The 27,101-nt window shown below is 43.9% G+C and overlaps 1 long non-coding RNA gene across 3 annotated transcripts in view; it reads right to left on the bottom strand.

Annotated features, from left to right (window-relative positions):
- LOC117095197 overlaps positions 1–26,208 on the bottom strand; it is a 61,978-nt gene extending 35,770 nt beyond the window's left edge. Inside the window, exons 1-4 of one of the 3 annotated variants that reach the window (XR_004441860.1) lie at positions 26,099–26,190; positions 21,857–21,934; positions 21,244–21,421; positions 19,758–19,819 (exon numbers count right to left, since the gene is read on the bottom strand). This is a non-coding gene — a long non-coding RNA (uncharacterized LOC117095197). Of the gene's footprint in view, positions 1–19,096; positions 19,820–21,243; positions 21,422–21,856; positions 21,935–26,098 lie in introns of those variants that run through there. The other 2 variants (XR_004441859.1, XR_004441861.1) reach the window with 2 other exon arrangements.
- Positions 26,209–27,101: the final 893 nt, after the last annotated feature.

The following is a 27,101-nucleotide window of genomic DNA, read 5'->3' as shown; positions in this document are numbered from 1 at the left end:
GGCACTCCCGTGGAGAAACTGAACATCACCTTGAGCAGGTGATGAAAATAAATATCACCACTAAGAAATAGATAGGCACCATATGCCTCAAGATGGGCTGCCCTGAGGGGGACACAGCATCGCCTCTCTAGCATTCTGGCCTAGGACACATAACTCAAATCTAACCATGAGGAAACATCAGGCAAACTCAAAATCAGGATCATTCTATTTAAAAAGTTGGGGGGAGAGGGAAACTGACTACATTCTTCGAAAATACCAAAGTTATAAGAGACAAGGAAAGGCTATGGCAATGTTCCAGATTAAAGGAGAATGGAACAACAGAGCAGCTAATGTAATACCTGATCCTAGACAGATTCTCTAAAGGAGCAGGAGAAATGCTGTAAAGGACATTATTGGGCCAACTGACAACACTGAAATATGGTCAACAGATTAGAAAAAAAGTTACTGAAGTTGTTATTTGCTTGTTTGTTTGTCTGTCTGTTTGAAATGGAGCCTTGCTGTGTCACCCAGGCTGCAGTGCAATGGCTCGACTTCAGCTCACCGCAACCTCCACCTTCTGGGTTCACGTGATTCTCCTGCCTCAGCCTCCCAAGTAGCTGGGATTACAGGCACGCACCACCATACCTGGCTAATTTTTGTATTATTAGTAGAGATGAGGGTTTAACCATGTTGGCCAGGCTGGTCTCGAACTCCTGACCTCAGGTGATCCACCTGTCTCAGCCTCCCAAAGTGCTGGGATTACAGGCGTGAGCCATTGTGCCCAGCCTGAAGTTGTTATTTGAACCAAAGAGTGTGTGAGAATGCCTTTTCTTAGGAAATACTTACCAACGTATTTAGTGATAACTAAATGGATATAGATATAGATATAGATATACAGATACAGCACAGAGAGAGGGAAAGAGAAAAAAAGATAAAGCAAATGAACAAAATGTTGACAAAAGGTGAATGTGGGAAAAGAGTATATGAATATTCCATGTTCTATTCTTATTCTTGCAACTTCCTGTAAGTTTGAAAGTATTTCCAAATAAAAGGTTTTTAAGTGTCTCTAGTGACAATAAAGACACTTATGAAAGATAAGCATGTAAGGAGCTTTCATAAAGTTGTTCCATGAAATATGAATGAAAATAAAGTGATATTTACAAATTAATGTGATTCTATACAATATATAATTTCAAATATGTATATGTAACTAAATGAATTAATTAAACATTATGAATAGATATTGACTATTTCTCACCTTCAAAGTTTTCATATATAAGTTGGCCAAAACTACCTTTTCCTTTCTCTTTCTGATTCACTGCGAAAATGGAAGGATCACCATTATTCTGTTACCATAGAGTCAGCATGTATAAACCCCATATTACAGTGACATCTTCTGGTGGCGTATAATATTGCAGTCTAGTTCTATTACACCTTGCAAATAACTTGTACTAAGGTAGTTCCACAGAAGCACGCAGGAAAGGAGCAAGAAGCAAGCATGGGGCTCCGAGCTTCACCCTTACTTCAAATAGAACAGTTCAGTTTTTAACGTGGCTTATGCAGCCCTGGAAGCTGCGACAGTAAGACTTGAGTAATTCATGGTCAAGTACAGGTGGGTGAGCAAGCTTACCAAGGGTGGGCAAAGGTGTTGAAAAGTGCATTTTTTATAAAAACAGTCATATTATAACCTGCTCTTTCTGAAAAACAAAGTATTGATCCTTCAAAAGTATTTGATAAATTAATGCTATGAAGGAATGCTTAAACGGTGCACAAGTGAAGATCAGCTTCAGGGACTTCAGGAGCCCTATTAGCACTAACCAAGATGCAAACTACAAATAAGATGGTGAGGAGGACTTCACAAGCTCGTTTTACACATCCTCAAAAGACTATTGGGCATCTTGATTGTGCCACACAAGATCTAGCAATAATATTAATTTGAATACATGTCTGGCAAGAAAGGAAGAATGTTTTCATCAAGAGGCAAACAGGGATGATGTCACAGAAAAATGATGGAATAGGTAGCTTAAAGAATTAATCCTTCCATTGAAACACTCATAAGCTGTCAAAGACTGACAATGTTTGTAAACACTGAGCTCTAATCTCAAATGTACAGTCACAAAGGAGTGGCTTAATAAAGAAAAGGGAAGCTAGCTTTGGTAAGAAAGCCTAGTGGCATTTTTGCTCATCCACCTTCCTTCCATTCTCTAGCATAGCAGCATCAGCCATGATGACAGAAGGCTGCATTCCCCGTGTGGCTTGCTGGTGCCAGGGGTTAATACAGACTTTGTTCTTAAAATATTTTGGTACTATGTATCAATCTGTCTGATGGTTCCCTGGAAGACTAAATTGACCTTTTTCTTGCCCTTTTCTTCCCACCTGGTGTAGGGAACTGTGGTCAGGCAAGTGGCAGAACAAAAGCCAAAAACAAGCAGGCCAAAAAGGAAGGTTGTTGGAAGAATAAGGGCTACTGTGTATGCTGGCAAAGACAGAAGATAACACACAGGCCCAGAACAGGACAGATATGAGAAAACATTTAAAAGGACCCCAGGCTTGTCCCTCTGACAGATCTGTAGCCTCCATGCAAGCAAGAGGCAAAAGCTAAGGCATAGCTGCAGGCAGCCTGGCTTGGCACTGAAGGGGTTCCCACCCCAACTCAGAGCCAAGCTGCAAAAGTCAAAACACTAGTATCTTCTCTCTCTCTTGTTTTCTTGTTTCATTCATGTATTTATTTATTTCTTCCTTTCTTTTTTTCTTTCACTCCAGATATTTAAGAAAATCTCTGGAAAGTCACTGTTGACCACTGAGATAATGAAACAGAGACTTCAGTGACCACAAATAACAAAGAATCCAGTCTTTGCAAAATTAGTTTGGAGAAATCCCTAAAGAAACAGAGGACAACATTCACTGAGAAGAAAAAATAACAACAAACTCTAGGGAATGGAGATAATCTGATTTCCAGGGTAACCACATTATAATACTCAAAATGCCCAATTTTCAACAACAAAAAAATCACAAGATATACAAAAAAATAGGAAAGTGTGGCCCAATTGTAGAAAAAAATTATATAAACCATCCATGAGAAAACCTTATTATTGGACTTCCTGGACAAAATGTTTAAATCAACCCCCTTAAAATGTTTAAAGAACTAAAGAAAACCATGGGCAACAAACTAAATAAAACCAGGAAAACAGTGCACATACAAAATGAGAAAATCAATAAGTAAATATAAATTATAAAATAAACCAAACAGAAATTCTGGAACTGAAAAGTTAAATCGCTGAAATGATAAATCTGGCCAGGCGCAGTGGCTCATGCCTGTAATACTAGCATTTTGGGAGGCTGAAGCAGGTGGATCATCTGAGGTCAGGAGTTCGAGACCAATTTGGCCAACATGGTGAAACCCGTCTCTACCAATAACACAAAAATTAGTTTGGCATGGTGGTGCACACCTGTAATCCCAGCTACTCGAGAGGCCAAAGCAGGAGAATCACTTGAACCCAGGAGGCAGAGGTTACAGTGAGCCAAAATCGTGCCACCGCACTCCCACCTGGGTGACAGATCTAGATTCCATCTCAAAAAAAAAAAAGAAGAAAGAAAAGAGAAAGAAAAATTCACCAGAGGAGTTAAACAGCAGATTTGAACACACAGAAAAATGAATCAGAGAAATCAATGATAGGATAACTGGAATTATCTGATATAAAGGGGTAGAAGAAAAAAAGAGAATAAGACACTATCAAGCAGGACAACATATGCAGTATGGAAGTCCCAGAAGGAAAACAGGAAGAAAGGGGCAGAAAGAACTGTTGATGAAATAATGAATAAAAACTGTCTAAGTTTGATGAAAGATATTAAACTCCAAGTAGAATAAATTCAAAGAGATCCACACTTAGACACATTACAATCAAACAGTTCAAAGACAAAGATAAAGAGAGACTCTTGTAGTGGCAAGACAGAAGCAACTCATCACGTACAATAGATTCTCAATAAGATTAACTGCCAATTTCCCATTACAAACCATGGAGAACAGAAAGCAGTGAGACAATATATTTAAACCACTGAAGAAAAGAAAAAAAAAAACTGTAAACCAAGATTCAATAACCAGCAAAACTAATCTTGAAAAATGAAGAAGTAAATACATTCCTGACGATCAAAACCTGAGGGAATTTGTTACTAGTATATCTGCCCTACAGGAAATGTTAAAGGGATTCCTTTACACTGAAATGGAAGGACACTAAAAAGTAACACAAAGCCACATAAAGAAATAGAGAGGTTTCTAAACATAAAAGCCAGTATTACAGTTTTTTAATTTGTAACTCGTTTTTTATTCCCTAAATGGTGTAAAAGATAAATGCATACCAAATTGAAATCCATGTAAATGGGCCCACAATGTATAAAGATGTAATCTGTAACACCAACAATTTAAGGTGGGGATGGAGCTATATAGGAGCAGAGTTTTCATATGTTAGTAAGATTGAGTTGGTATCAATTGAAACTAGATGGTTACAAATTTAGGATGCAAATTGTAATCCCTATTGTAATTACTAAGAAAATATGTTTTTAAAATATGCAAAAGGAAATGAGACATCAAAATGGTTCACTACCAAAAAAATTTAAAAAGAAGGTAGTAATGGAGGACATGAGGAACAAAAAGTATAAGACATAGAGAAAACAAATAGAAAAAAGCCAGAAATAAGTCCCTTTTTATCAGTTACTACTTTAAATGTAAATAGTTTAAACTCTCCAATCAAATGGTGAAGAGTAACAGAAAGGATTCTTTTAAACATGACCTAACTATATATTGTCTAAGATATTTTAGATTCAAATATTTAAAAAGTGAAAGTATAGAAAAGATATTCCATGCAAATAGTAATCAAAAGAGAGCTGGGGTAGCGATGTAAAGATCAGACAATATAAACTTTAAGTCAAAAGCTATTACAAGAGGCTGGACATGGTAGCTCACATATGTAATCCCAGTACTTTGGGAGACTGAGGCAGGAGGATCACTTGAAGCCAAGAGTTCAAGAGCAGACAGAGCAGCAAAGCAAGACCCTATCTCTACCAAAAAAAAAAAAAAAAAAAAAAGTCTTAATTAGCCAAGCATGGTGGCACACACCTATAGTCCTACCTACTTGGGAGACCTAAGTCAGAGGACCACTTGAGCCCAGGAGTTGGAGGTCACAGTGAGCTATGATTGTGCCACTGCCCTCCCTCCAGCCTGAGTAACAGAGTGAAACTCTGTCCAAAAACAGGCTGTTGCAAGAGACAAAAAAAACACTACGTAGTAATTAAAAGATCAACAGAAGACACAATTACAAACATATAACTAAGCAACACAGTCCCAAAATATGTGAAGCATACATTGACAAAATTAAAGGGAAAAGTAGTTCTATAATCATAGCTGGAGACTTCAATACCTCATTCTCAACAATGAATCGAACATATAGACCAAAGATCAATAAGAAAATAGAGGGTTTACACGACATCACACACCGACTAGACCTAAGAGACATATATAGAACACTCCACCCCAAAAACAGCAGAATACACATTTTTCTCAAATGTGCATGGAACATTTTTGGGGGTAGACCATACATTAGATCACAAAACAAGTCTCAATAAATTTTAAAAATTAAAATTATGTAAAGTATCTTCTCCAGCCACAAGGGAATAAAGCTAGAAATCAACATCAGAAGAAAACTAAAAAATTTGCAAATATGTAAACATTGCATTTAAATAACCAATGGGTCAAAGAAGAAATCACAAAACAATTAGAAAATATCTTCCTACAAAGGAAAATAAAAACCCAACATACCTAAATTTATGAGATGTAGTAATCAGGGCAAAGTTTACAGTTGTCAATGCCTACACTTAAAACAAGAGGAAAAAAACTCACATTAATAACCTAACTTTACAACTTACAAAAAAACTAGATAAAACAAGATCAAACTAAATTTAAACTTAGCAGGAGGAAGGAAATAAAGAAGATCAGAGTGGAGATTTATGAAATACAGAACAGAAAAACAACAGGAAGAATCACAAAACCAAAACATTGTTCTTTGAAAAGATCAACAAAATGACAACCTTTTAGCTAGACTGACAAAGGAAAAAAAAAGAGAAAGATGCAAAAAACTAATATCAGAAATGAGAGTGGAAACATTACTACTAATCTGACCGAAATTTAAAGGATTATAAGAAAATACTATAAACAATTGTACACCAACAAATTAGATAACCTAGGTAAAATGAAAACAATTTCCAGAAACACACAAAATACCAAAACTATCTTGGTCAGCTAGGGCTGACATAACAAAATACCACAGACTAGGTGGCATGAACAACAGAAACTTATTTTCTCACAGTTCTGTAGGCCAGAAGCCGAAGGTCAAGGGATCAGCAGGTTTAGCTTCTTTGCAGGCCCCTCTCCTTGGTTTGCAGACAGCTGACATTTCACTGTGTGCCCACATGGCCTTTTCCTTGTGTGCACACATCCCTCGTGTCTGTCCCTCTTCTCATAAGGATATCAATCATATTGGATTAGGGCATCACACTGTGGGCATTATTTAGCCTTAATTAGCTCTTTGAAGGCCCCATTTCCAAATATAGTTACACTGGGGTTTAGGGTCAACATATGAATTGGGAAAAGGACACAGTTTTGTCCATAGCACTGATTTAAGGAGAAATGGAAAATCTAAACAGATGTACAACAAGTAAAGAGACTAACTTAGTATCAAAAGCCTCCCAACAGAGAAAAGCCCAGGACCAGATGGATTCCCTGGTGAATGACACCAAATGTTTAAATAAAAATTAACGCCAATTCTTGTCAAAATCTTCCAAAAACTACAGAAGAGGGGAGATTTCCTAATGTATTCTATGAGGTCAGAGTTACCTTATACCAAAGCCAAAGACACAAAAAGAAAAGAAATTACAGATCAATATTTCTAATGAGTAGGGATGCAGAGTTCTCAACAAAATACTATATATCCAAATGCAACAGCATATGAAAAGGATTATACATGATGGCCAAGTGGGATTTATCCCAGGGATGCAAAGGTGGTTCAATATATGAAAATTAATCAGTGTAATATACATTACTAGAACAAAAGGAAATACAATTATCTCAAGGCAGAAGGAGCATTTGACGAAATCTATATCTTTTATGATTAAAAAATAGTCAGAAAACAAGAATAGAAGTGAACTTTCTCAATCTGGTGAAGAATTTTTATGAAAAACTCACAGCTAACAGCTTTTCCAAGAGATATATTCCATAGACATATTCAAAAGTCTACAAGGTTTCCCCCTTAGATCAGGACCGTAAGATCAAGGATGCCTACTTTCACTACTTAACATTGTACTGGAGATGCTAGCCAGAGCAACTAGGCAAGAAAAGAAATTTAAAATATCCAAATTGGGCCGGGCGCGGTGGCTCAAGCCTGTAATCCCAGCACTTTGGGAGGCCGAGACGGGCGGATCACGAGGTCAGGAGATCGAGACCATCCTGGCTAACATGGTGAAATCCCGTCTCTACTAAAAAATACAAAAACTAGCCAGGCGAGGTGGCGGGCGCCTGTAGTCCCAGCTACTCGGGAGGCTGAGGCAGGAGAATGGCGTGAACCCGGGAGGCGGAGCTTGCAGTGAGCTGAGATCCGGCCACTGCACTCCAGCCCCGGCGACAGAGTGAGACTCCGTCTCAAAAAAAATAAATAAATAAAAATAAATAAATAAATAAATAAATAAATAAATAAATAAAATAAAATATCCAAATTGGAGAGGAAAAAGTAAAACTATCTCTATTCACAGAATACATGATCCTACATAGTAAATCCCAAAGAGTCTACACAAAAACTACTAGAGCTAATCAATAAAGTGGCAGAGTAAAAGAGCAACATGCAAAAATCAGTTGTGTATCTATATATCAGCAATAAATAATCTGTAAGGGAAATTAAGAAGTCAATTCTATTTACAATAACATCAAAAATAATAATACACCCAGGAATAAATTTAACAAAGGATATGAAAGACTTATACATTAAAAACTACAAAACACTGCTGAAAGAAATTTAAAAGACCTAAATAAATGGAAAAATATCTCATCTTCCTGGATTGGAGGACTTAACAATGTTTAGATGGCGATACTACTCAAAGTAGTCTACAGATTCTATGCAATCCCTGTCAAAGTCAATGGTCTGTTTTTCAGAACTGGAGAAGCTAATTCTCAAATTTGCATGGAATTTTAAGAGGCCATGAAAAGCTAAAACACTCTTGAAAAAGAAGAATAAACTTGGAGTGCTCCACTTGCCATTTTCAAAACTTACTACAAAGCTACAGTGATCAAAACAGTGTAGTGCTGGTATAAGAATAAACACACAGACCAATAGAATAGATCTGAGAGTCCGGAAATAAACCCACTGTCTATTGACAACTGCTTTCCTACAAGGGTATCAAGAACATTCAAAAGAGAAATGACAGTCTTTCAACAAATAGTGCTGAGAAAACTGGATATCCATGTGCCACACACAAAAGAATGAAATTGGACCCCCTACCTCATACCATATACAAATATTCACTCAAAATAGATCAATGAACCTAATTACAGTAAAAGAGCTAAAACCACTTTTTTACATCTTAGGATAAAACACAGGGATAAATATTCATGACCTTGAAACATGTTGGAATTAGATAGAGGTAGAGGTTGCATAACATTTTAAATGTACTTTAGTACATTTGCCATTGAATTGCTCAGTGTAAAATGGTTAAATTTATGTTATACAGATTTCCCCTCAATAAAAAAGAAATTAAAGAAATGAACAGGACTGAGAGTCAGATTAGAAGTTCCAATTTCTTTTCTGCAGTGTTTGATCTTGGGGTTGAATGCCCTTAACCTCTATCTCACTGAAAAATTAGAGATGAGAGTTCCTGCTCTATGTATGTTACAGGATTCTTTAAAAGGTCAAAAGAAGTGATGTACTGAAACAGTCCTTTGATACTATTAGGTGCTCTGCCAACACAAGCTGCCATGGCGATTCCTGCCCAGTCCTCTCAGTGCCGTGCCAGGTGCTGGGCTAGTGTGTACATTTGTGGTTTCATTCTCACAGTGTGGGTGTGGTTACAGAGGGGGAAACTGGGAATTGGAGAGGTGGAAGGACTTGCCTCGTGGCACAGGACTGGAGCTCAGATTTCTAATTCCAGACACACAAAGTTCTTTCCACCACAACCTACTGACCCCTGCAGCAGACTCTCCCAGCTCTTTGCCTTCAGAGTTGCCTGTTTTAGTGGGAATCCTGTGCAAATGGCAGTAATTATTAAAACTTTTCTAAATAACTGTTCTGTCAGCCTCACTCTATCACTCAGTTACTATCCCTCATTCAGATCACACTCCTGGTCAAGACCGCTCTCTCAATAGCCGCTGAGGTGCTCGGAAAGAATAAGAAATACCAGCATCAGCTGCTCTATTATGACAGATGGTAGTTTGTGCTGAAGAAAAGCCTCCACATGAGCTGGAAAGCTTGCAAGCACAGACCACGACCCCTCCAGCCTCCCACCCACCCACCACCCCGCCACAGTGGGCTGCATACACCGGAAGGGTGGGTGCATAGGAAAAGAAAGCTAATGGGCAGTGTGGAAAGGCAGGGGGGCCCAGGTGGCCACTGTGCCTCTCTGTGAACTAAGGGAGTAATAGTAGCAGCAAGTATTTGCTGTGAGCCTTCCTGTTGCAGGCATGGTCCTTAGGAAAGAATCATTATTCTCATAACAGCCATACCAGGTGCGGACTGTGTCTCCATATTCAGAAACAATGACTGAGACTCTGGTGATGTCCCCCATTCTTCCAACTGACAGGGTCTGGGGTAGGTGCTGGCAGGGAGCTGGGCAGTGAGGACAACAGGCACATTCCTGCCTCAAGCAGCTGACAATCTTGTGAGGTTAGGGGCTGGGCAAAGTGCTTGGTGTTGGTTTGCAAAGTGCTTGGTGTTGGTCTGTTGCCACGACAGGCCTCAGTAAGAGACAGCCTGGACAGGAACAGCTGCACAGAGAACAGGTGGAGGGGTCAGGGGAGCTGGGCGTGGGGTCCCAGGTGGAGGGGAGCAAAGGCAGCAGAGAGCCTGCCAGGGCCCTGCAGGGTGGCAGGAAGACCCAGTCGTACCCATCACTCAGCTGTGCCCTCGGGAGACGAGGTTCCGGGCTGCCAGCCCAGCAGCCAGCCACCTTTCCCAAGCTCAGAGGCCCAGCTGGGAGCTGGGAGCAGGAGTGTTGTCACAGGTGAGGACACCTCCAGAGGACAGCAGCAGGCACCCAGCCTGGAGGCTCATGGGACCTCCCTCCTCCCAGCACCAGGGCACCTCTCCATACTTGGGGTTCCAGGCCACACTTAGTGACCTCCTTAGGGTGCCCTGAGCCCAGCCGGTCTCTCTCCAAACCAAAACATCCCTGTCTGAACAACAGAGAGCACCTCCCAGAGGGCAGCAGGGGTTAGTCAGGCAGCCTTTGCGGCAGGCATGGGGGTAACCCCTCCTGTACACTGAGCACAGTTGTAACCCCTCTAATCCTCGTGACACCCCTGGGAGGTAGCAGGGGTGTGGGGTTGGAGCTCCACCTGCAGACCCTGGCTCTGAGTGCTCACCGACCCAAATGAGGGCCCACACCCACCTATCCCTCCACCTGCCTGGGATCTGGACAGCAGATGCCCCACATCTCCTGGTAGAGGTCATAGAAACAGACACCCTGATGGAGCTGGGCAGATGACACTGAAGGCAGGGGCGTCACTGACAAATAGATGCTCTCACTGAAGATGCTGGGCAGTGGAGGCTGCAGGCATGACACAGGCGCACCGGGCTAACCTGGGAGGGCTGCCAGCCTCTCCTGAAAAGCAGTAGAGATAAGGAAAGGCACAGCCTGAGGCCCGGAGCTGTGACCTCTGTCTTCACCTAACAGAGGGCTTTCAGGGCTCACGAGGTCCCGAGAACCATTAGGTGGAGCTGCTGATGTCCGGGATTAGAGGATGGAATCCGGTTTTGCTGTATTAGACTCCACACCTCCGTGGTTCATGTGATCTCAATTTGTCGCTCTGATCTTACTGAACACTCTTTATACATACAATTCATGTCATCAAAAATCAATGTGTCTGAAGGTACTGAAGTCTTTTAAAATAAAGTCAATGTTTCTCAGAAAGACTCCAGTCACCCCAGTGGATAAATGGTCAGGCTTCCTCAAAGGTCGCTTTATGCTTACTAATATCACATCAACCAGATGTAGGGTGACAATGTAGGGTGATCCAAAAGGGGATACATTTGAGAGTGAATGGGGGCCCTATTACGATGCTAGAACAACAGGCAAAATTGGATGTGGTCAGCAAACTGGGGCATGTCAACCTGGACAGAGAGGACATGAGCAGTGCTGCCATTAGCCAGATGTGCCCCAGTGGAAAGACATCTGGCTTCTTGCAGAGTGGCATATATTTTCTTGAAGAATAACAGTTTCCTAACACAGGACTATGGTTTTTATGTCTTCAAATACCTGCCATATTATTACTAGTTTATGCCATTAAGCTGATCTAAGACGAACAGAAAAGAGTAGTAAAAAGACAGTTTGCAAAGTTTAAACTTCCAGTGTCCTTCATCCAAGGAAGTCCTTTAAATGTGGATTAAGTTGTCATTTAGGCAGAATTTAACTATGGTTTTTGGATTTAGTTACAATTTAGGGCAGAGGTATATGTATATTTTTAGAAATAACAACAAATCATTCTCAAAATAGATGGTTTAGGCAATACGGAATAGTCACTTTAATAAAATCTAACCCAAGCATCAAAAATGGGCTAATCTATATTGTTCCATTTCTTTTGATCATTCTTTTCTCTGGCTCCCTAGAGGGAGCTAATTTAATTTCAAAAGATTGGAGATATTGACTCCAGTGTGTGTTCCCAGGGACATCAGAGCAGAATGAGTTTCTCAGAAGGAAACTCGTCTCTCATGTCTGTAAATGGTGAGATCTACAAAGTCTTCTTCATGAGGAAGCTCTTATAAACCAGAGTAGTCTTCAAAATCTGATTTTCATCAAGAACCCTTGGTCAGGATCTAGTTGTATTATGGGGGGAAAATCCTGGGTCTGGCATTTTGTCAGTGTCCGGAGCTCAGCTCACAGTCCCATCCTGGGGAGCAGGACGAAGTGGCCACAGTTCTTTGTCAAGGGAGAAACCGGGGGGTGCAACGAACACCTTGCAGATGTCTGTAGACATCCCACTATTTATCACTGGGAAGAAAATCTCATTTCATACAAGTTGGGAATTTGAACTCTGCCCTGAGAAAGGCAAGTTCTCTGATTCTGTAGATAGTAAAAAAAATAGATGCTCTCTCTGGACAGGAGCATGAGCTGGAGGAAAACCCAGGTTGTAGCAGTCGTGACACCTGACCTGTGTGAAAGCCAGCGCCTTCATGCATTTGATCTTGACGGTCACAGCAGCACTGTGGTGGAACTGGCAAACTTCCACCAAACCCCTTCCCTTGCTCTGGGCACACAGCGCAGAACACACTTCCCGACAGCCTTGGCAGCCCGGCGCCATGTGACTACGCTCCAGCCGCGGACTGGGGATGAAGTTGACGCATGCTGAGTGACCTCAGGAAGTTCTACTCTCTCTCTCTTCCACTATCTGCAGCCAAATGTCAATGCCAAGGGCATCCAGGAGCCAGACCTTGGGGATGGCAGGGACTCTGTCAGCCTGGGTCTGTGAGAAGGACAGAGAGCACCCTCCGCTTCTCACCCCCACGGACTGGGCTTCCCTGAGTAAGGAATAAAATTCTAAGGTGTTAGGTCATGCCACCGAGAAGCTGAGGTTGATCTATTATAGCAGCTAGCTTTACCTTAGCTGATAAAAACAGCATGTGGTTAAGTGGCACTGGCCTGGTGGAAGGAGGGGATGCAAATGTGCGTGGCCTGCCTTGAACCTAGGATGCCCCAGGCCTCCATTTCTGACTCCATATCACCACCAAGGAAAACATGGCTGAGAGACCAAGTCATTTGCCTAAGATTAAGCAGCTGACAAGGGTTACAACCAGGATTTGAATCTGGGTCCACCCAGATCCAAAGCTGAGTTACCTTATTAAAACAGAGACCTGACTGCCCTGGCCCCATGCATAGTGCTACACTTACGTGACTGTGACCACCTGAGCACCAATCAGAACGTGTGCTCCCAGGCGTCCCTTCCTCAGGGCCCAGCTTCACTCTAGGCTTATTGAGAATGAGGGCAAGGCAGTTCCCAGCCTCTGAGGACATCAGGATTGAACAGGACAAGCACACGGAGTGCACTCACAGAGACCCCCACGCCGAGTGAGTAGTGTTCCATGCCACTCCCTCTTCCTGACTCAATCCCCTCCTCCCTACTTCCTGACCGGACACTGAAGCAGAGTCCAGAGAGGCCCTTCCTGAGGCTGTGTTGGTACAGGAGCACTCTGCCCCTACTCAAACACTCATAGCCCCCAGATGTGTCATCAAGGACCGCATTCAGCTACAAGCAAAAGAAAACCCAACTGACAGTGGCCTCCACATATCCGGGAGAGGGTAGCGCAGCAAACGCCAAAGGAGGACGCTCACCCTGGTTTCACTCCCCCATTCTTTGGCCACGGATGGCTGACAGCCTGGCCTCTTGTTTGTCTACCGAGAGAGGGAAGCAAAGAAGGAACACGCCTAGGCCACAAAAGCAAAAGCTTTGCCCAAAACCATCAGATGGTAACTCATCCCCAGACTGTGTCACCCGGCAATGTGCAGATGCACCAGAGGCTGAGGAAGGGAGGCTTCTGTCTGGGCACATTAACACCCTAACAAAATGAGGATTCCATTCCTAAGGAAGAAGGGAGATGGATGTTAGAAGGACAAATAGCTGAGCTAGGAGTTTAAAGTTTTTATGTTATACCAGATGGGTCTGAGAGGGACTGGGAAAATATTGGAGTCTCCCTGAACCATCCAGAGGGACCATTAAAGGGGCAGAGGGAAGGTTGTAGAACCGATGTGGGCCTGCTTGCCCAACACAGTAAGACTGGGTATCCACACGGGTTTTGCCTTGGCAGAAAGGAAGGCATTTATTTGCAAGGCACAAAGCAAGGACAACCAGCAGCTAATGTTTAAATTCTGACCTCCCCAATGGCTTGCCCATAACGTTTCTAAAGGCAAGGGTAAATCTCACAAAAGCAAAGGTAATAGGCAAAATCGTAAGTCAGTACATGGGAGTTACATGTCGGTTTTGGCCCCAAAAGACGAGATATCTTAAAACAAGGTGCTTAAATGTCATAGGTAAATTCAAAGATTTTCTGATTTATAGTTAGCTAATGAAAAGAAGCTTTGTTTGTAAATTTGGGGTCATCAGACAAGAATGTTAGCTCTGACTCGAGGGTGTGACTCCCTCCAGGCCCTTCAAGAAGAAATTAAGAAAAAAGAATTCAGATCTAGAATTCAGTCTTCAGTTCCCCCTTCCCAGAGACCTATGGCCCACAGATCTGTTTGGTGGGGGTCCAGGTTTCTGAAAAACAACTCTGGGACATATGTTCAGATGTTATCTTTAGTTTCTACAGGGAACCAAGCATCTGACTCTAACTTCCTTGGTGGTTGTTTCAGACTACTGCTGTCTTTTTACTTATCAAGTTGCTCATTTCCTTCTCAGGGTTAGGTGGGTACCTGGAATTTCCCTTAAAGGAACGCAAGATTTTCCTTTATTTTCATGCTTGGGGGGCCATGGGCCCTAAAATGGGGTCCCTGCTCTGTCTCAGGAAGATGAAAAAAAAATGTGTGGCTTGCTTTTATCCTACCAGTTATGGCCAGTACAACGAAATGGTTAAACAATATGCACTTAGAAACATTTTTCTGGAATCCAATTAAGATCATCAGGCCAAAAAAAGTCCCCAAACCAAAAGATATGCCTGAATAGAAGTACGTGAAAACTGCCCCATTTACATTCCTCAAATTCATTCTTCAATTTTATGTGTTTTAGTTTCACAGCCTTCAAAAGCCACTTTCCCATTTAAAGAAAAAACTCTCTTAAAAGGAGTATTTTTTTTTCCAAGATCTCTCTCCTGATAAAATGCCCCACAGAGAGCTTATGCTACTTTTCATCCTTTACAACAGGTCAGGAAACTCCCAGGAAGAGCTGGCTCTCAACCATGGGCCCACACTTTCGGTGTGTGCAGCACCCACACGTGTGAACTTGGCTGCTCCCCTGCACCAGGGGGTCTGCCCTCCAGAGACAGAGGGGAGGCTTCCCCATCAACCCTGCTTTTAAAAAAGAAAAAGAAAAAGGGCAGGGCGAGTCACTTAGTTGCTTAGTTGGACCTGACTTTCTTTTTTTTTTTTTTTTTTTTGAGATAAGAGTTTCACTCTTGTCGCCCAGGCTGGACTGTAGTGGCAGGATCTCAGCTCACTGCAACCTCTGCCTCCCAGGTTCAAGCGATTCTCCTGCCCTCGCTTCCCGAGTAGCTGGGATTACAGGCACCTGCCATCACGCCCAGCTAATTTTTATATTTTTTTTTAGTAGAGATGGGGTTTCACAATGTTGGCCAGGCTGGTCTCGAACTCCTGACCTCAGGTGATCCAACCATCTCGGCCTCTCAAAGTGCTGGGATTACAGGCGTGAACCACTGCGCCCGGCCAGATCTGACTTTCTAAATAAATCATTCCCTTTAGCAGGCTTCAGAACCATGCCATGCACCCAGTCACTCATCTGTTCAAAGCGAGGTGCAGGAGTCCCGCATGGCGTCAACACTCCGCACCTCAAAGTGTCATTCCTGACCCGCACAGCCAGGAAAATGAAAATGAGGCTTCTTTTCCCACTGTACCATGAGACAACTGAAGCTGAGGTGGGTTACCTCATCCAAGGCCATCCAGACAAGTGATGGGAGGCAATAGTCCACATTCCTTCCACTGCCCCACACACTTCCCTATACATCATGTATGATTTCCTGGGTGGGGGGGGGATGAATAAAAATAAAAGAAAATATTGCTTCTATCTTATGTTAATAAATGCCTAATACATCACTGCATCTCCACCTCTTCCTGAATACCCAGCTCCCAATACCTAGCCCCTATTACAGCAGCTCCTAGGTTCTTGTGTCTGGTGAAGCTGGTAAAAATCTTACAGACTTAAAAGATGCAGAAGCACAATCCCAAAATTGTCACTGAGAGAAAAATTGAATTTCTAGAGCCAGGTTAGTTTTTTATTTGTCTCTTTTTTGAAACACAATCTCTACTCCACCCAGGCTGGAATGCAGTGGCACGGCCTCAGCTAACTACAACCTCCACCTCCTGGACCCCAGCTATCCTCCCACCTAAGCCTTCCAAGCACCTGGGACTACAGCTCTGCACGGTCACACCCGGCTAATTTTGTCTTTTCTTTTCTTTTTTTTTTTTTTTTGTAGAGATGGTGCTTACAGGTCATAGTTAGATTAAACAATTTTCTAATTTGCAATTAGTCAATGAAAAGAAGCTTTGTTTATAAATTTGGGGTCATCAGGAAGGAACGTTAGCTCTGGCTCATGGGAGTGACTCCCTCCATGCTCTTCAAGAAGAAATTTAGAACAAAGAACAGTAGTCCAGAATTCAGTCTTCAGTTCCCCCTTATCAGAGGTCTATGTGCCACAGATCTGTTTGGTGGGGGTCTGGGTTTCTAAAAAACAACTCAGGAACCTATGTTAAGATGTTATCTTTAGTTTCTATAGGGGAACCAAGCATCTGACTCTCACTTCCACTTCCTTGGCCTGTTGTTTCAGACTACGATGACCTTCTTGCTTATCAAGTTGCTAATTTACTTCTCAGGGCTAGCTTGGTGCTAGCCTAGGCTAGTCTTGAATTCCTGAGCTCAGGTGATCCACCTGCCTCAGCTTCCCAAAGTGCTGGGATTGCAGGTGTGAGCCACTGCACCCGGCCTAGCCAGGTTTTTGTTTTTTGGTTTGTTTGCTTTTTGTTTGGTTTGTTTGGTTGGTTGGTTTTGAGATGGAGTCTCACTCTGTTGCCCAGGCTGGAGTGCACTGGCATGATCTCCACTCACTACAACCTCCACCTCCCAGGTTCAAGCGATTATCCTGCCTTAGCCTCCTGAAGAGCTAGGACTACAGATGCCCGCCACCACGCCAGCTAATTTTTGTATTTTTAACAGAGACAGGGCTTTACCATGTTGGCCAGACTGGTCTCAAACCCCTGACCTCAGGGGATCTGCCCACCTTAGCCTCCCAAAGTGCTGAGATTACAGGTATGAGCCACCGTGCCTGCCTGCCAGGTTAGTTTTTAATTAATCAGCCCATAATAGAAGAAGAAGAAAAGAATATAACCTAAGACAGATTGGCACATTAGTCATTCAGTTCCAATGCTGATATACACATGGCAACACAACCACACACATTCATGTGCACACACATCTGACATACACACAGCTACACAAATACACACATACACATGAGCACATATCTCTCAGGCAATTCACATATTCTAAAATACTCAGAGTAATTGATCATAAAGTGTTATCTATTTATCCATCAACCTGTAATCATCATCATCGTGTCTAAAACCCCCACTGTTTCACCCAAAATGTTAAATATTGCCTGTTGTTTTCTTGCTGTCTCTTTCACCAAATAAGTTTAATGTCAGCTGGCAAAGGAAAAAGTTACACACACGCACACACACACACACACACACACACACGCATACACACAGAATTTCTCCAAGAGTATTGTTAGGATTATCTTACCTTAGAAGGGAGGGTGAGAATCATGAGAAAGCTGCAAATGTTAAGACTGGATTTCTTGTTTTGCAGAAAGGGAGTAGCTGAAACCCCCTAGTAATGAGCAGAAGCTTTGTTTTCGGTTCTGTGATATTAACCTTTGTTGCACCAAGATAAAGCCCACAAAATTAGAACCCGTCACTCCCATTACAGCTACATGGGAGTGAGGGGTCCATGAGAAGCAGACCCCCTATGTGACCAGAGGAGCAGCAACAGGACAGAGGACCTGCCAGGGTCACCGACAGGGACATCTAGGCCCAGACATCACGGACAGGGTCCCCCTTGGCTCACCCGACCAGGCAGAGGCAGGTAAGACTGTGGGGCCAGCAATGCTCACCACCTCACTCAGGGACAAAGACATCCTGCCCGAGCATGGAAGCTGGAGATGAGGACGAGTGCCAGGTGCCTTCTTTGCCCCTGTACCCCTAACAAATAAGTTTCTAATGCAAAGACCCAGGCCTTAGAAGTGCTCACAGTGATCAGCACGTGGGGAAGTGTGGGAAGGACTGGGTTAGGACACACACCAACACACACCTAAGGCAACACTGAAAGAGCTCTCTTCCCCATCCCTGAGGCCACAATGGGGGCTCTTGCTGACGGGGGCACCCACAGCATCTAAAAGGAAACCACTGCTGCCCTCTGCTCAGCAAAATGACCCCATCTTCCCTCCAGGAGAAGGGTCTCTGGAGAGGCCCTCCCAGGACCCTGCCCTTGCTGCACTCAGCTCCCTGCTGTTTGGATTTCTGCTTCCAAATTGCTGGTCTCGAACTCCTGACCTCAGTGATCCGCCCACCTCAGCCTCCCAAAGTGCTGGGATTACAGGCATGAGCCACCATGCCTGGCCTTAAACTTTCTAATTATGAAAATAACACACATAGAAAAGTGCATAAAACATATATTTACAATTCACCCAATAATAGCAAAAGTCATGCCCACCCACATCCAGGTGAAGACCTACAGCCTGCCAGAAGCCAAGGTTCTCTCCCAAACCCCTGCCTCAATCCCCATGGTGCCCACCATCTTGACTTTTACCACAGTCAATTCCTTGCTGTGTTTCATTTGTTCACCTGCATATGCATCCCTACATGACGTACGGCATTCATAACATCTGTAAATATTTTTTCTTTTTTTTTTTTCTGAGATGGAATCTTACTCTCTCGCCCAGGCTGGAGTGCAATGGCGCGATCTCAGCTCATTACCACCTCCGCCTCCTGGGTTCAAGTGATTCTCCTGCCTCAGCTGGGACTACAGGTGTGCGCCACCACGCCCAGCTAATTTTTGTATTTTTAGTAGAGACAGAGTTTCACCTTCTTGGCCAGGATGGTCTCGATCTCTTGACCTCCTGATCCACCCACCTCGGCCTCCCAAAGTGCTGGCATTACAGGCGTGAACCACCACATAAAATCCTAAGTCTCCTGCCAACTAAATAGACCCCTCTCTTGGGCAAAAAGACCCCAGAAAAAACTTAAAAACTGAGTTCTCAGCCATGATGGGATGGGAGGTCAGACATGCCTCATTATCCCCTCTTCCTTTTGCTTGCAGTATACACACAACAACTGACCAGCATTCATGTTAAAATAGAGGCCGTAAGACTGACAGAAGGCTCTGTGGCAATAAGATGCCACATTATAAACAGGACCCAAGGCCATGTCAAGGCAAGGGTTAAGTCCCACATCCGTATGCTTTAAAGAATAAACTATTTTCTAACTGCCATAAGGTTCTTCCTTTTCTCTAGCAGCAAAACAAGCACTGGCCATGAGATAAACAATATTAAAGCAATTTGTAACTCACCACTAGACAATGACTAACTGAGCCCGCTGTGTCATCAGCCATAACTATAGCTTTGATTGGACAAAATGGATTTCAGTAACTTTCTCCAGATAAGAAGACCAGCCACCACAGACTGGTTCTGGCCGGTTTACAGAGGCTGCCTTCAGGTCTTGAAAAGATCTTTTCACCTATAGGGCCTAACTGTAATACATTTAAATGCTAAGTCTCCTCCCCAGGGTGGAATAGGTCATAGGTTACATACCTATGGTTCAATACGCATGCGTCAGGTTGGTCTTCATGAATATTCATAGCTCCTCCTGTAAGCTGTTGAATAGGTACGTTCAGCCAACCTGTTCGGCACAAAGCTCCTATCTCACCCCCTCCTCTTTGAAAATACCTGTGGGCTTTGCCAGACACTATGCTTCCCAGGCTGAGGAATGGCCCCTTACAGACTCTAACCCTTATAAGAAATAAAGGCTCCTCTCTACATTTATAAATTCATGATTTTTTTAGTTAAGACACTTAAACTCTATTGAATATGAAGTAGGCAATTATCTTACACACAGATAATGAAAACTGATGCAGTTAAATGAAAAAACACTTTCTTGATTAGAATTTTCATTGTATGCTTATTAAAAAGAAAATGTATGATGTGTGTGCACACAGCTTTTATTATACATTATGCCTGTGCATACATTAAAAAAGAAAAATTAAGCAAAATATTCTGGTTCAGGTAGTCTTAAAACCTCTTCCTAATTGGGCTCCACATTCTCCACATCACTTCTGACCTAGATTGTCTGTGTCTGCATTTCCCTTGCTGTATTATCATTCTCTATGCAAAAAAAGCGCTGGCCATTGAGAATTTCTTAGCATAGTGCATCTCCACTCTTTCTGGGCTTTCTTACAGACTGCTGGCAGTCTTAGCATCATAATTACCACGGAAGTCAAGAACATTTGACCTCATTAGCCAATAGGTGGCATCATCTTCAAACTTCCAGAGCCTCATCATAGCTCATATAGAGGAGCTGCTGGTGCCACTGCTAAGTGTCTGGCTGAGTCCAGCTCCAAAGCTGGACTTTTTGGCAGTTTGAGCTGCTTAAGAATTTTTAATCTGTTTTCGTGTATGTGTGAGGCATCAGCTTAGGTTAGTAAGTTACAAGTGATAAGTATGCTTTTTAATAAGCATAAAATGAAAAGTCTAATCAAGAAAGTGTCAGTTTAATTGCATCATTTTTCCTTATTGGTACGTAAGATAATGGCACACTTCACAATCAATAAGGTTTTAAATGTTATGGATACAGTATGTTGTTTAGGGACGCATACGCAATATTTAGGAGTGTACTGTGCTACGGATCATGAAGGTCAAGAGAGCAGGTTGGCAGGGCGCGGTGGCTCATGCTTGTAATCCCAGCACTTTGGGAAGCCAAAGTGGGCAGATCACAAGGCCAGGAGATCGAGACCATCCTGGCTAACCCGGTGAAACCCTGTCTCCATTAAAAATACAAAAACTTAGCCGGGCGTGGTGGCAGGCGCCTGTAGTCCCAGCTACTCGGGAGGCTGAGGCAGGAGAATGGCGTGAACCCAGGAGGCGGAGCTTGCAGTGAGCCGAGATCGCGCCACTGCACTCTAGCCTAGGCGACAGAGCGAGACTCCATCTCAAAAAAAAGAAAAAAAAAGATAGCAAGTGCCTTTGGAGGTGTGGCAGGGATGGGAGAAACAGACCCCTGGGCTTCTGTCTAGGTCATTACCTGGGTGTGGCTGGGTATTCACTTTCACTGACACCATGAGTTATGAGTCAGGCATTCAGGCAGGGCTCGGAGAGGCAGTTCTCCGGCTCCCAGTGGCATCGTCTGAGGTGACTGAGCAGTAATCAGTTGATGGATGGACTGGAGGTTAGATGGGCTCAGGGGTCCCAGAGAGAATGTCCTAGCAACAAACAGGTCAAGAGATTTCACCTGAGTTTTTAACCTTGGTTTCTTCTAAAAGTTCTGCTCTTTTTTCCATACTACTAGATAACTTTATACACTTTCCTATTCCCCGCAAATATTTTCAAGCTTGTCTTGATTAACCATAGTAAGATTTGTTTTAGATTCTACATCTGATCATTTCAACATCTAAGTCTTGGAGAATCCATTGTTAATTTTTTGGGAGGTGGGGTGGTGCTGCTGATTTTCATTCATGGTATCTTATTTCATTTGTACTTGACCATCTTTGACTATGTGCAGTTATTGTACTTGGGAAGTTATTAAAAGAGTAATCTTTGAAGGCCTAGATGAAGGTATCATCCTTCAGAGTAAACTGGAAATACCTCTTAAGGACACCATGTCCCCACAACTTCCACCTAACCCATAATATAATCACCTTCTGCTCTCCTCTCCCTGAAGTCTGGTTCTCTTGTGAGGCCATGTTAATGGGAGCCTTCTCCTTTACCTGGCACACCTTGGGGTCAACAGGTAGAGTTGGCTATTTCTTCACTTGTCATTAAAAAAATACAGCCATTTTTTAAATTCCTCATTAAAAAAATACTTGTTCCATCTTTATTCATAGCATTCAGCTAAGTAACACCCTACACCTCAGAGATTTCATCCCCCGAGTTATATTGGTACAAGATTTTTGCACCTGGTTCACAATGTTCCTTTGCATCCAATTTCTGTCATCACTCAGAATGACATCAACATATATTATTACATCCACTTTAAATTCAACGTGACCACAAATGAGTCCTGCAAAACCTGCACCCCATCTTCCTATATTTCCAGTAACAGTGAATATGCAAATGTCTCAGCTACTCACCCAATCACCCAACCCAGAGACCCAGATGCTTTCCTAGACAACTCCGCCTTCCAATGAGCACCAAGTGCTTCCTTCATGTTTTTTCCATCTACCCCTGTTCCTGTCTCCACTGCCCCGCCTATGTTCAGCCTCCCCAAGCCCCAGGCTTGGATGCTGATAAGTGACTCGAGTGGCACCTATAAAACAGCTAATGGAGCTCCCCACATCCTCCCACCAGGGCCTCCACAGAGCCGGTATGAACTACAGAAACGGGCAGTTACTTTCCCCATGATGCCGTCATTCCCATTAGTATTGGAAAGCCTCTGTTTTTTAATTTGTCCCACAGCATGACAGATCCCAAACACATATTTACTACTGGTATAGATATACACATTAAGACCAGTGGTGACTATAACAGCTCATGTAAAAGCTGAGTTCCATTGCTTGGGCTGACTTTATGTGTGGGGGGATGCAAGCCTGTAGAATCCCATGAGAACTGACTTCTCCATTGGGTGCTTTTCTGTCTCCTCCTGTGTCTCTCACATAAGACCCATCAATGAATGCTATTAAGTTAACATGGGAACGAGACTATATGATGAATCAGATGGAGGCCACGCGTCTTCGCTGAGGGCTGCGAGGTGGTTGTGCTGCTGTCCAGTCAGGATCTGGCAACAGAGTCACTGGGCTCAAAGTTCACATCTTCCTTGAATCCTACTAGGGTCAGACAGTAATGCTTACAGAGCACTGACAAGCGCTGTGTCATAGGAACTTTAAAAGCAGCAGCAACAAGCCAGGTGTGGTGGCTCACGCCTGTAATCCCAGCACTTTGGGAGGCCGAGGTGGGTGGATCACTTGAGGTCAGGAGTTGAAGACCAGCCTGGCCAACATGGTATCATCCCAGATGATAGGATTCAGGCAGGGCTCAGCTAGGCAGTTTAGTAGAAACCTTGTCTCTACTAAAAATACAAAAATTAGCCAGGTGTGATGGTGCACACCTGTAATCCTAGCTACTCAGGAGGCTGAGGCAGGAGAATCGCTTAAACCCGGGAGGTAGAGGTTGCAGGGAGTTCAGATCACGCCACTGTACTCCAGCCTGGGCAACAAGACTCTGTCTCAAAAAAAAAAATAAAAATAAACAAATAAAAGCAGCAGCAACGGCATAAGGCCCACACAATTACATCCCTGAGCCAAGGCCTGCACCTTCCCAAGCAGAGACCCAATGTTGGAATGACTTCTAAACAGCCTGGCATCCCTGGAGCAACAGAATCCAGTGGCACATAAAAGTCAACCAAAGGCTAGTGTTTGAGGCAGCACACCTACCACTAACAGCACCCTTATTCTCCTTACAGAAAAGGCAGAAGAGATGACCAGCTAGGAACTGACTCCAAGTACAGGCAGGAAAATCAATGGCTACTTAAGGATCCGAAGGCTTCTTTAGCTTCTCCCAGCTATTGCAAAAATGCACCTAGCGATGCTTCATGCAGCACCACGAGTGGCTTGCCTCTCAGAAGAGGCAGGGACCCGTTGCCTGCAATGCACACCAGCCTCAACAGGGTGGAGCTGTTTCTCTGCAGTGACAAAGCTATTGCTTCACAGAGCTATTGCTTCATTTGTAAAACAGGTGGCCTTGGGGACAGAACTATTTTCCATCCATCAGCCACTAACAATTATTCCAAATACTTGACCTCGGTCTAACGATGTTACAAATTATCTAAAGGAGCTTTATGCCCTTGAGAGGTTAGAATTTTTGTAAAGCTAATGTATCTTGTTTTTGTTTTGGGGACAGGATCTCACTCTGTCACCCAGACTAGAGTGCAGTGGTGCGAGCTCGGCTCACTGCAACCTCCACCTCCCAGGCTCAAGAGATCCTCCCACCTCAGCCTCTCAAGTAGCTGGGACTACAGGCACCCACCACCAGGCCTGGCTAATTTTTATGTTTTTGTAGAGACAGGGTTTCAGCATGTTGCCCAAGCTGGTCTCGAACACTAAGCTCAAGCAATCTGCCCACCTCAGCCTCCCAAAGTGCTGGTTTTGCAGGCGTGAGCCACCATGTCCAGCCTAATGTGCCTTGTTTACAAGCACATGAGGTGTTACTTATCAATAAATCATACATATATATCCGTATATGGACTCCTGAGGTGGGGGAAGTTTCTTTAAGCTCTTTTGCAAATGCCTAGAGATTATAGTAGGCAAATCTCTGAATCCCTGAGGGACGCATTGCCACTAATATGAAAAGCCTTCACAGGTAAACACAAAGAAATACCTTGGTTCCTCTGCTAAAGGTATAGAAAAGAAAGCTCAACATAAGTTTATTACTAAAATTAGGTCACATAATAGGAGGTTAACATAGTAGCAGGGTTGAGTACTACAACTGTCAGACATACCAAAAATATATTTCTATCAGATCTTGTAAAAATCTGTAAGCAAGCTAACCTCGTCACTTTTCCTTCCTTTTCCATAGGTAATATACAGAGAGTATTACAAGGCAAATGTCATTTCTTTATGATTCTGTTTCTAGTTCTCTAATTACAGGTTCTATTCCCTGTATATTTGAGCTAGGGAGAGGATATAGCTTTACACATGACCATGATTTTTCTTTGGTGTAAGCTAGGACACTAGGGTCGATCCAATGATGGACTTAGTGAGTCAAAGTGTTGAAGAAAGACTTCAGCAAACAGGGCCTCTTGTATGACCGAAGATGGTTACACATCCTCCAATTTGCCCAGTGGAAAGGCTCACTCAAGGTGTCCCATCCTTGTCACCAAATCTGTGGGGGCAGAAAAGAAACCAACACCCAAAGGAACGTGCCAATTCAAAATAGAGAATGATTGGATAATTTTATTATTTAGAAAAACCTTTAATGCACTCAGGTAGCCAGTAAATGTCTACACAGCTATGGTAGATTTTTTTTAGCTTGTTGTTACGGAATTAAAGCTACAGTTACTATCCCTTATTCCATTTTTAGTAAACAGCCAGAGGCTATTCAATTTGCATCAGTAGTTATGTTGCGTTTACCCTGATGGCCTGATTTTTATAATTCTTTTTCAGGCTTACCCTGATGTTCTGTTGTTATCATTCCTTGCCACTACCTCCTGTAACCACCCAAAAGTGCACCCGCACACACGAGGCCATGTTCAGTTTCCCACACTCCACCTCAACAACTGGCACCAGAACCTGCCCAGTTGCTCAAGCCAAAATCTCAGGAGTCATCCAGGTTTTCTCTCTTGCCACCCTGCAGCCCCACATCCAATCCATCAGGAAGAAAGAGCCCGGAGCTGGAAAGGCAAGACTCTCTGTGAGTTCTTCACTCCGCCTGCACCTGTCTGAGCCACCATTCCATTCCCTCTTCCACCTGCAGCCTGGTGATGTCTGCCTTCCCTCTTTCCAGCTCAATCTTTCCCTGGGTTATCAATTGTGTAATAAAGATGATAAAATCACTCTATCTCAATAAATATAGCTTCTATCAGTCTTATTGATTGAAGCACTGCAGAATTCTCGGTTTGGAAGGGGGTTTTGCTGCTTAAAATGTTTCAAAATCACGGCCAGAGGGAACCAGCAGCCCTTTTGTGGATAGCAGAGCCAGCTCCTCTTGCACGTGAATAAAGAACCATAAATGAGACACAGCACATTTGGGCAGTCTTTTACAGTAAGCTTTAAAAATCATTTAAAATACGTTTGTTAAAAAAAAGGAATTCAAATCAAGCATTTGCAACATACCTAAGAGACCTCTATGGAGACTTAGCATCTACAAGACCCAGTGTGGCAACTGTGAGCCCCAGGGAATAAGTGAAGTTTCTCGGCACAAGTCACACAAGCTCCTCGCCAACCCACCTCTGCCTGCTCCCCAGGGCTCTCCTCCACTCCAGGCCTCTCTCTCCATAAGGCCAGTGAGAGGCTTCAGGACTGCCCACCCCAAATCCTTTGCCCCTTTTCGGGAATAGCGAGAGAGTCCAAGAGATGCGGTCACGTGATGCCGTCCGACCAATCTGGTGTGAGCAGAGGCCCCCATTCGCCCCGGAGCGGAGCCGGGCGGGGGCGGGGCAGCGCCGGGAGCGGAACGAGCCGGGGCGAGGACAGAGCGGCGTGGGAGGGGCCCGCGGAGGGCGAGACCTGGGAGGGCGTGGAGGGGGCGGGGACAGGGTGAAGCTGGGCGTGGAGGGGGCGGGGACAGGGTGAAGCTGAGAGGGGAGGGGGCGGGGACAGGGCCGGGAGGGGACGGGGGCTGCGCGGGGGCGGGGGCGGATGGTTCCCACATCCTGGGCTGCAGGGTGAGGAAAACCCGTCCCGGAGGAAGCGGGCGGTTAGGCTGGCTGGAGGCAGTCTGCATGATGAACACAACAGTTCTCAAAAAAGTGATGATGTCACGTCAGAGCACCAAGAGGGGTGGTCTGTGACCATGTATGCTTGATAAATTCTGGATTAAGCAAAGTTAGGCCGGCTTCTTTTTCACTAGACGTCTTGGGTTATTTCCGCGGAGGCTGCAGTCGCAGCACATCCCACTCCTTCTCCACAGGGTTATTTCTGAAGACCCCTTCTTGGAGGAGCTCTGCGAGGGCCCTGTGGCCGCGCACCTGCTGCCCTGGCCTCCTGGCCAGCAGCTCCGCGAGGCTCTAGTGTGTATGGCCTGGGCTGCCCCCTGGTACTGTTACCGCAGGCCTTGGGACCTGTGCCCGCCACGAGGCTCCCGAGGTAGCCGTGGCCTCCAGCTCTTCTCACATAGCCCGGGCGTCCAGCCCAGAGCCGGGCACTAGTGCCTTCCCTGAACGCTGAAAGTTGTTGAATGGATATGGACATTGATTGGAATCATGTGGAAAACATTCAGCGATGGTCAGTA

The sequence above is a fragment of the Trachypithecus francoisi genome, unplaced genomic scaffold (assembly GCF_009764315.1).
Source record: "Trachypithecus francoisi isolate TF-2019V2 unplaced genomic scaffold, Tfra_2.0 Lachesis_group13, whole genome shotgun sequence".
Lineage (NCBI taxonomy): Eukaryota > Metazoa > Chordata > Mammalia > Primates > Cercopithecidae > Trachypithecus > Trachypithecus francoisi.
The sequence above is the reverse complement of the archived record's forward strand: the minus strand, read 5'-3'. Positions and strand labels throughout refer to the sequence as shown.